This window comes from Vitis riparia, chromosome 12, assembly GCF_004353265.1.
Source record: "Vitis riparia cultivar Riparia Gloire de Montpellier isolate 1030 chromosome 12, EGFV_Vit.rip_1.0, whole genome shotgun sequence".
Lineage (NCBI taxonomy): Eukaryota > Viridiplantae > Streptophyta > Magnoliopsida > Vitales > Vitaceae > Vitis > Vitis riparia.
In genome coordinates, this window is record NC_048442.1 from 6,131,035 (window position 1) to 6,141,750 (window position 10,716).

Here is a 10,716-nt window from a genome sequence, read left to right on the forward strand (position 1 = left end):
CTTGAATAAAGGGTTTCCATGGGGTAAAGCTTTTCTGAAGGTTGCAAGCATAATATTATGTTAAGAACAACTCACAAAGTTGAGCAATTCCATGCATCAAATGTGGTGGCATTTGGTGGAACCAAATGAGGGTATGGCCTTCAAGACTTGCAAGGAAGACTTGACAAAGTAGTATTTTGTGGTTGTCGACTAAGGCAATGAGCTATTGACAATGATACAAATGTTCTACTAGGTCTTCAGTCCCACCATATAGATTGAATCGTGGGGTTAAGTAGTAAGGAAAGTGGTGAGGATTTCTTTTGAAGGAACTTGAGTGCAATCGAAGAGGCATAGATCTCATCCCACTCATGTGGCTATTTTGGAGTTAGTTATTGAAGTTTCAGTTGCTAGACTTTTGTTAGCAATTCCTTGTACTTATATTCTTGTTTGGTTTGGCTCATCATCGGTTGTACAATAAAGCAAGTTCTTCTGGACTAGTTTAGGTTCCAGTTGTGTTTAGTCATGTTTTTTTTTTAGGACCATTTGTAGGGGTCTACGTGTTTTGGGAAAGGTCATGTGAGGTTTAGCACAACACTCTTTTGAGGAGTTGCATCTCTTAGTGACAAAAAAAAAGTCTAATTGCCATTAATTTTCTTGTTTTTACTACTCCATCTAATGTTACAATTGAGACAAGGAACAACCGGCACTTTTCAAAATCAGGGGTCCTTAAGCATGCATATTATGTCAATGAAGACTTGGTGTCAAGCTTTGGAGCTTACGTTATAAGAGCAAAAGGCTCGGGCCTAGGGTGAGCTAAGGAGGGACAGTGTAAGTGAGCGAAGTGAATGAACGAGCCAACGAGTGAAGTGACTGGACGAGCCACACTCTCCTTCTTAGAACCTATTGAGGGAGACCCTATTTTTTAATGGCTATTTGCTCCACTTTTGCCCATTTTGTCTTACTTGAGACTCCTCCTTGACTTTCATGGCTTCAATCATTCTTAAGTCAAGGCTTAAGCTTTTAGAATGAAGCATTTTCGATAGATGGCACTAATGGATATGATCACTAGATTTGTCTCCTTGGCTATCCTAGGCTTGTTTTTCTCTATTATAGTTGTTTTCTTCTTTTTCCTCTGTAAGGCTTCTGCTCCTATCCTATTCCTTAGGTTGGTTCAAAGTTGTCTTATTCATTCATTTTCTTAGAGCCCAAGATTTAGGATCAAGTAGGCTAGTTCAAGTCACTGTGAAGGAGGAACTCGTTTTTACATTGGGTTAGGGTTGCCTTATTCTACCTACCTCTCATTCAATCACCTCCAGTATTGATAAATCCATAAATTAGTTTTAAATAGGGTCAATTTCACTCATTTTCCTTAAGGTCTAAAATTTCATCACCATCATTTTAAGATATTAGATATCTCCTCTATTTTGAGTTAAAGGGGATATGAGTAAAATTAACAAATAAAAAAAGATAAGAGTGACATTTGATGAAATTTTAAACTAATGGTGGCAATTCAACCCAAATTTAAAGGAAGGTGAGTGAAATTAACCCTTTGAAATATTAATATTTGTCTACTACATTTGATCCTGGGATTTGGAGATTAATTGTTTATTTGTTTCCTATTTTGAAATAGAAAACTTAATAATGTAAAAAGAAAAAACATTATATATGTCAATATATATACACAAAAGTAGTAAGTTCAAAATACATGGTTCAACAAACACATTCCATAAAGAACTAAATAGGAAACCAAACTGTAACCTTTAAGGTTGATAAACCAATCTATAGCTTGATATTTTTCATGTGAATCTCACTCCATATCAAACTTCAGTAAGACAAATATTGTTGTGTTCTAATTTTCAAGGAGCATCTACCTTGTTTTTTCTTTGCACATACATGTAAGTAAAAGCTCACTTCACATCAACATTGTAGAATGCAAGTTTTGTTTGAAGATTTCTAAACCTTTCTTTAGTTGGAGATTATTGTTTTGTTTTGTAGTGTTGGTGATTTGAAATGTAACTGGTCAGTTTTGATGTGGTTGTTTTGAGTTATCCAAACGACCTTTTACATTTGAATACTCTTTAAGACTTTGCTTAAGATGTTTGTAAGGTGTTTAGAAATCTTTGGATCAAGAAGCTTGGAATAAAAATAAGAACAGAAGGAAGGCAAGATTAACCTCAGGTAGCTCACATTTATGTATGCATAAACAATAAAATCATTCTCTTAGAAATTTGAAAGCTTAGTTGGTTGTCATATGTTAGATGCTTAATTCTCCATATGGATTAGATGATTTTAGAATTTATCTATTTCTATAGCCGGTACAAGCTTATAGGGATACATTTCAATTAACTTCAAGTTAGTGAACCTTTGGTTCTTTTTCTTACCTATATTGGATTTATACCTATTGTTCTCTTGTCAAAGATACGAGAGTGAAGATAGAAATTGGTTTGTAGGTCTTATGAAGCTGACATTTGCATGTATCAATATCTTTTAAGTGCAAAATTAAGTTAGTATTATTGATGTCATGCCCCAAAACCCACTCCAAGGGCGTGACGGTTATTTCATATTGTGATATCCTATATCAAATAAGGGATAAAGTTCCTGACAATATATAAGTATGAACTCCTCTTGACCCTTGTAGACTCATTTTAAAGTCATGATGGCCCTTTTAGGCCTAAAGAAAATAATATCTACACTGTTGGAAGTTGGTCATTATAAATGGTATCATAGCCCATTCCCGACCCTAGTGTGAGAGTTTGTTTGGTCTTGTAAAAGGTGTTTATCTGTTTGACCTTGCAATCCCTTAGATCACAAAGAGGATGTTGTGACTACATGGGATAGTGATTGTGATATCTCACTTCAGATAAAGGAGAAAGTTCTTGTCGCTATATAAGTATGAACTCCTTGTAGATGCATTTTAAAGTCGCGAGGACCCCTTTAAACCCAAAGTGGACAATATCTATATGGTTGGGGGTGAGTCCTTATTATAGAAGTCATAAGAAAAATACCTTTTTTTAAGAAGACAAAAAAAAAAAAAAAAAAAAAAAAAAACAACAACAACAACAACAACAACTTTTTCCATTAACCCAAAATTGTTTTAGAATAACAGATAAGTTAGAAACAACTTTGAAGTTTCTTAAGTTAGAACGAACGAACAAACAAACAAACAATCAAATAAACAAACAAGGTCTATTACATTCTTATAAAAGCATTTCTTAGACAAGTAACAAAAAACTAAGGATTAAATAAACTTCTATTTCAATCACTTGCCAACCAACTCTTAATTCATAAACAACAAATATGATAAACATATCATTTGAGATTGTATTTATTTAACATTAAAATGTCAATGCATGCTTCCTAACATTAAATGATCTTGTGGATTGGGATGACGTTAAGATTAAAGATTTTACTTGCATTTTGGTTGTGATTCATTTTTTCCATAGGATTTAAAGCATTACCTTTATAGAATTTTATGAGCCAACATAAAATATGATAGTTGCTTAGAAAACCTTAAGATTGTTTGATTCTTGGAAAATGTGAGTGAAAGAAAATAGAGAAAAAAAATATAAAGAAATTAAGATAAAACAAGAGAAAATAAAAAAATGGATTTAAAGTTAATAAATTAATTTTTAATATTTACTTTAAACTCATTTCACTTAATTTAATTTTTTGATGTAAAAATTAAATAAGAATAGACAAGTTTCAAACAAATTTTAATTATATTCAATATTTTTCCTTTTTTTTTTGTTTTTTTGTTTCATAAAACTTGAGACATTTTCTTCTTCCCATTCTTCTCCTTTCTTAGTGCTTTCTTATAATCAAACACAGTGTGAAAGTTTATGTCAAAGGTTTATTGACTCATGGAGTAAGATGAGAAGTCATCTTCCCCTTGGCATCCTACAAATGAGTGGGCCTATGCAAAATAAAAATAGTAGTTGAATCATCATTTTTCCCATGTGTTTACCATCTTATTAGATAACAAGTGACATTCGATGTGGGAAAAAAATTATATTTAATAGATAATCATTATTGTATTTAATTAGATTTTTCTCCCCTTAAAAAATTGAGAAAATTGGTATAAGGTGTAATAAAATAAACATATTTGAAACAATATATATGACTATATTTTTACATTTTTATTCCTAAAAGATTGAATATATTTTTCATATAAAGATACTAATTGATATTTTTAAGATAATGACTAATTGCCCTTAATTATTTACATATTTTTGTTTATGTGGCATTTTGTTTTAACTTAATTTTTCCTTCTGTTTTTATATATATATAAAAAATTATTTAGTAAAAGGCCATAAATGTAATTTTCAATTACTAGTCTTCTTATATTAAATAAATATGTTTTAAACTTGGAAAATTCTATGGTGCCGAGAGAGGTACCATGCCTCAGATTTTTTGTAGCTGTTGGATGAAAGATATTAAATCTCAGCCATTCAAAAGAAAAAGAAAAAATGAAAAAAGAAAAACTGGCTACCTGTTGTCTCCCCATCTTAGCCCATTTTCTCGTTTGTTCCCTCTCGTCCCTCATTTTCTACTTGTTCTCTCCACCTCTCAGCCCCTCTTTTCTCGTTTTTCCCTTCTCTTCTCCTCCATAGCCGAGCGTCTTCTCCTCCATGGTTGGCTGTGTCTCGTGCTCTCATCTCCACACTCCTCCATAGGCGACTGTCTTCTCTTCCATAGTCGGTTGTGTCCCCGTGCTCTGATCTCCACTCATCCTCGACAGCCGGGTCGAGTTTCCTCTTTTTTCCTCTCTTCATTCAAGGAGTGTCCAGTGCCAAATTTAGCACCAACCTGCCTCCACAATCACAACCCTCTCTCAATCTCCACTCATAATCTCATCATCTTCCAAAACCCACCTCAAACAACTCCGGAATAAACTCAAAACCAACCTAAAAACCAGAGTCTACTCTAGGAAAAAAAGGAAATCCTATCTTTGGAAGAAACCTAAGAGGCAAATGCGAGACAATGAAGAAATGGGGGAAAGAAAGCACTGAAGAAGGAGATAGAGACCCTTTTCACCATTAATCTTCAGTCGAGTTTCTGTTTTCTCCATTTTTTACCGAGTTTCCCGATATTTTCCTCTCTTTTCCTTTCTTCTCCATACTCGGCTCTTCTCCAGGTACTTGTGTTTTTTGCTCATCTCCATCGGCTGTTATTTTCAGGTGCTTTAAGTTGTCTTCGTGTATTGTTGGATGTTTTTGTGTTATTGGGTGTTTTCGAGTGAGATATTGTAGCTATTTCGGGGGGCATGTTTTCGAGTTCTGGCTTTTTTCGTATCCCCTCTGATTATGTCCATATTTAGTTTTCATATTTAGGGTTTTTTCGGGTTTTGAAGTAAAGAGTACAATATTCTCGCTTCCCCCCTCCTATCCATAACCCTTGTATTTTCTTCATATTTTATATTTTATTTAAGGGGTGTTTTTGGCTTTTAAATTTCGTGGTTTGAAGACCCGAATTGAAGACATAACTGGAAGAGGAAGAAGAAGACATGTAGTACTAGGAGAAAGAAAGCTTAAAAGGACACAATTTTTTGTTAATCGAAAGGCGGTTGTGTCGTAATTATTTGCTGAGTTTTATATCAAGGAAAAAAAATGTGAGTATTGATAATGTATTTTACAATATTGTAGCCATTATATTTCATGCTTTTTGTGAGATTTATGGATTGATGACATTAATGAAAATAATGTGGTTAGATCCATAATTGGAGATTGAAAATAATTGATATGCTAATTTTGTTACCATTTAAAATGTACATAGATTTAGGGAGGATTTTGTAGTGGTGGTGAAAGTATGTTTGATTTATTATATTTGAAATCATATTATAAAAATTGACTTAAATGATTTGATTTTATTTATAGGAGCGAACGCAATGTTGTTGAAGTTGTTTGAAATCCAAAGAGGCCTATTGGAGCTTGGATATATTACTAGTAAGGAAAAATAGAAACATGTAAAAGAATATGTTTTTCAATGTATTTTTTTGTGGTTATTATAGTTAAATTTGTTTGAAATTGTTTTATAGTAACGATCAATTGGCCATGATCAAAGAGAAGGATAAAGGAGTTAAGATAAATGATGATGTAAGGAGTAATATTGTTGTGTTTAATATAATTACATTTTAAAATTAGAATTTAAAGTATGTGACCAATTAATGTAGTTGAGGAAAAAATTGGGCAAGAAGTGGAATGAACTTTCAAAAGTAGAAAAAGAAGATTTCATGGCAAAGTCCAAAGAAAGTTCAAAACAATATTCACTTTAAAAGGGTGTGGTTCCAAAGGTAATTTTTTTGTAATGAATATTTAATTTCATTACTTATGTATTTGTTGGAAATTATATTAATTTAAACATGTTTGATGTTTGTGTATTTTTTCAGTTATATCTTCAAACTCGATGCTCACCCGAGCGAGTGATTAGAGTTATTGAAGAATTAGAACCAAAGCAAAGAGCAGCCATAGAAGAAATAGGTTTTGGTAGCCTCTTGCAACTTCGATGTAGGAAAATTGATCATGGGTTATGTCTTTGGTTGATAAATAGTTTCAACCTGAACACTTATATGTTAGAGTTGCATAATACTTGTATCAAATTATCCTCCGTTGATGTTGAATTTATTATGGGATTGAGGGCAAGAGGGTTGAAGATTGGCATGAACAAAGATGTTAGCCATAACAATGATTTATGTAAAAAATATTGTGATAAAAAGGGGCAATTGCCATTAGTGATGTTAGAAAATCAAATTAGGGAGGATAAAGAAGGTGGAAACGATTTCAAAGTTCGTTTTGTATTATTTGTGTTGGGTGCATTATTGTGCCCAACAATGAAGCTTTTTGTGAAACGTTCTTTCTTACATCTTGTGGAAGACATCAATTGAATAAAAAAGATGAATTGGGCTGAATTTGTGTTGTCTTATCTTGTGCATGGGATTGGAGAGTTTAAGATGAAACAACAAAGTGGGGTTTGCGGTTGCTTATTGTTTTTAATGGTAATGTCCTTGTAAAATTAATCGACATCATAGTGAATTCAAATTTGTGATGACAATGGAGAGAGAGAATGATGAGGAGCAGAAATTTGAAATCAATCCAAATAAAGATGTTATTAAACGAGTACGTTTTACAATATGCATTGTGAGTATCAATATTAGTAGTGAACCCTTGTATAATTATGTTATTAATGAAGTTCCTATATATCACTAGGAACACGGTGGGAGCTTAATGGAGATGGATAAAACCTTTGAACAAGTAAAGACATATCTAATTGATTTGTGTCATGGTGCAAGTAGTAGGTGTGAAAAAGTTTTGGCTGAATTTGAAGAGAAATATACTACATTGAAAGGTCTCTTCGTTGGATCAAATGGAAAACCTTTGAGAATGCACGATGAGGGAACGAAGAATGACATTCTCTCATGCGAGAGAAGCTTGGAAGATAAGGACGATAAGAATGGAAATGAACATTATGTTCGCACTTTGTCAATTGAGAAGTTATGCACTGAGGACTTGAATGGAAAGAATGAAGATGCATGTGCTACATCAATTGAAGTGCATATCATTCTAGACGAAAATATAGATATTTTACCACTTCCAATCAAAAGGAATAGAAGAGATTATGGAAAGGTGTGTATCATACAAAAGAAAAAAATATTTTCTTTACAACTACTTAACCATTACATAGTAAATAGATGTATATTAATGGTATTTTCCATATTAGGAACCATTACGAGCACTATGTGGTTATCCCGATCATGTCATGAAAACACGTACATTAAGGGAGAGGAAACCAAGTAAATTCAAGGTCTCCCCGTTTGTACACAATTTAAGGAAGATGGGAAAACGTCAAGCATCAGAGGTTTAATACAAATAGTTTAATATCATGTTCTTATTTTGGATACTCAACATATACAGGTAATAATTATGTCCTATTTTCGATTTAGTCAATCCCCATATCCATTCGTGAAGACGTGGTGGATGGTCAATCATTCAATGTACTTCAATCTCTTGTTGCTGATTATGTTTTCAATAAAGCATTGTCAAAAAGGTTTGTAGTGTCTAGAATATTAATAGATGTCTTGTAACAATTTTAGCCTTCATATGCTTCCAATTTAGTAAAGAATGTTTTAACATATTATTATTTTAGTGAGCTTCTTGTTGACTTTGATCATGAACATGGAGTTCGTGGAGATTTTGAGTGCTTACGCCCTAGACAAAATTTGATGGATGTTGTAAGTACCTACTTCATTTATTTCAATTGCGTGCTAAATTAATTAAATTAATTTATTAAAGTTATTGTTTAACAACAGGTAATAAATCTAGAAGCCTCAAAGCTAAATTATTTTCAGAGGCAATTTATAGGCATTACAAGTATAAGATGTTATCTTCCCACGACATTTTCAGTAAGCTCATATTTCTCTTCTTGTTTACTTACGTATTAAGTACAATATACTAATGTTCGTATTATGTTTTATTATTAGCAAATGATTTTGTGCGGGACTCCTCATCCTTTTTTTGATAAAAAAAATCCATCGTGAGTAAGTACATTAGTGAATTGGATGATTGCGAGAAGGTTAGTAATTATTTCTAATGTTTAATTGCATATATGAAATTTAGAATAGATATTGTTTTCACCTATAATATAGTAGATTTTTTGCGCCCCAACTCATATATATTGTTTTTCTAACTTTACAGCTATTTATTCCAATGCATGATGAATGCACCGGTCATTGGTATCTGTACGTCATTGACTTCAAAAAATCTCATATCCAAATTTTGGATTCATTACAATCGAAGAATCAAGACAAGTTCCGATTTTAGAGTGTCAAAATAGTGGTATGCTTTTATGTTTATATTTTTCTTCTATTCTATTTTTTTTCTCTTCCATATTTATTAACACTTTCATAATAAATTAGGTTGAATTTTGTCAAACGTTCTTCAAACTGTATGACATAGGGAAAGATGTCTTCCAATTCTCCATTGATTGGGCTCCTTCGATTCCGACCCAAGAGAATGGGTTAGTATGAATACATAACTCACATTACTATTGTTTATCTGAGCTATAATTATACAACCATTCAATAAGTTGTTTTTCTTTTCTTTTATTTTTCTTAGGTGGGATTGTGGAGTGCATGTCATTAAACATATGCAGACATTCAACAATGGTGATTCCATGATGGTCTCTGACTTATGTAATTCTATTAAACTACGTCGGGAAATAGCAAGTGATTTAGTTTTACACGAAGGCAATAGAGAAAGACAAACCATCATCGCTATTGTTTGTACAAAGACATCGACACGAGCAATGAAAAAATTATTATTATGATATTTGTTGTTTTTCTAATATTTATAATTTCCATCTCCACATATCATCATGTTTATTGGGAAGTTGTTACCTTGGATGACCATACATTGTTCATCATTAAGTCTGTTTTATTTTGATTTGCTATACTCTTCTTTCAATATGGTCGGCAAATTGAAATTGTAATATATAGGCATCATTCATGTTCGACATTTTTGATTTTCTACAATCTTTTAGATAATTAGATTTTTTTTTTTGTCCCTATATAGTTTGGGTTGCTTTTCAAATATATATATATATATATATATATTCATTTATCTATGCTAAAAATTATATAGTTAGTACCTGTAGGACTATAGGTTATGGTGTGAATTATAGGTACAACTTGTGAAGGTAGTGGAGACAGGTTGAGGAATTAAGGGAACCGGTTGACGGATTTTCTCAACCGGTTGAGGAAGTTTTTGACCAGTGGCAACCGGTTGAGGAATTTGCTCAACCGATTGAGGAAATTTGTCAACCGGTTGAGGATTTTTTTAACCAGTGGCAACCGGTTGAGGAATTTTGTCAATCGGTTGAGGATTTTTGTAACCAGTGGAAACTGGTTGAGGAATTTTCTCGACCAGTTGAGAATATTTTTAACTAGTGGCAACCGGTTGGCGAATTTTTTATATTTGTGAGTGTGTGTGTGTGTTTTTTTTATCCATTTTAGTCAACATCTACTAACTTTTTCCTTTTTGTTTTCCTTTTTCATGCTCCCATTCACCCATAAAACAAAATTTAAAACAATTTCTTCATCTTTATAAATCAACATCATAAATACGGAGAGTATCTATTCAATAGGATAGACACATTTTCAGGTTGTGAGGATTCATTGAACTCAAAGTGGACAATGTCCGCACAAAAGAGATTGAAAGGTTATAAATAATATCAAAATTGATTTCGCATCTTAGTACGAGACTTTGTCTAATCCATCAAGGTGTTTATGGGTTTAACCCTATAATCTTGTGAGACACAATTGGAGGGAAGATTATGAAATCGTACATTGGAAAAAGTTCCTAACCCGGGATACTATACTTGTTGGAATTCATCCAAGAAAAAATTGTTCATAAATTAATATGACATGTAAGCTTGGACATTAATGTTTAACATTAGTTAGTTTCTTTTAATTTAATTAAATATTATTTTAAGTTACAGTTTTGTTTGGTAGCCAAAGGGCATCACAACCACTGAAAAATGATCCTCATGGAACCATGCGGTTCTAGTATGACTGGCTTTCCAGAAAGTGATACGAACCCGCTTTATCTCTATGATAAACATGCGGTTACAACTACCTCATAACCCCCCCCCCCCAAGTCATCAAGTTTAGTCTTAATTTGTTGTAGAAGTTGCTCCCGCTCCGGACTTACTTCGAGGAAAGATAGGATTGGGCAAGTCCGCTACGCC

General features: G+C 32.7%; 1 long non-coding RNA gene across 1 annotated transcript; it reads left to right on the forward strand.

Moving 5' to 3' along the window:
- Positions 1-8,781: 8,781 nt before the first annotated feature.
- Positions 8,782-9,111, forward strand: LOC117926230. Its single transcript, XR_004653085.1, has 3 exons — positions 8,782-8,807; positions 8,888-8,988; positions 9,087-9,111. It is a non-coding gene; the product is annotated as an uncharacterized LOC117926230 (long non-coding RNA).
- Positions 9,112-10,716: the final 1,605 nt, after the last annotated feature.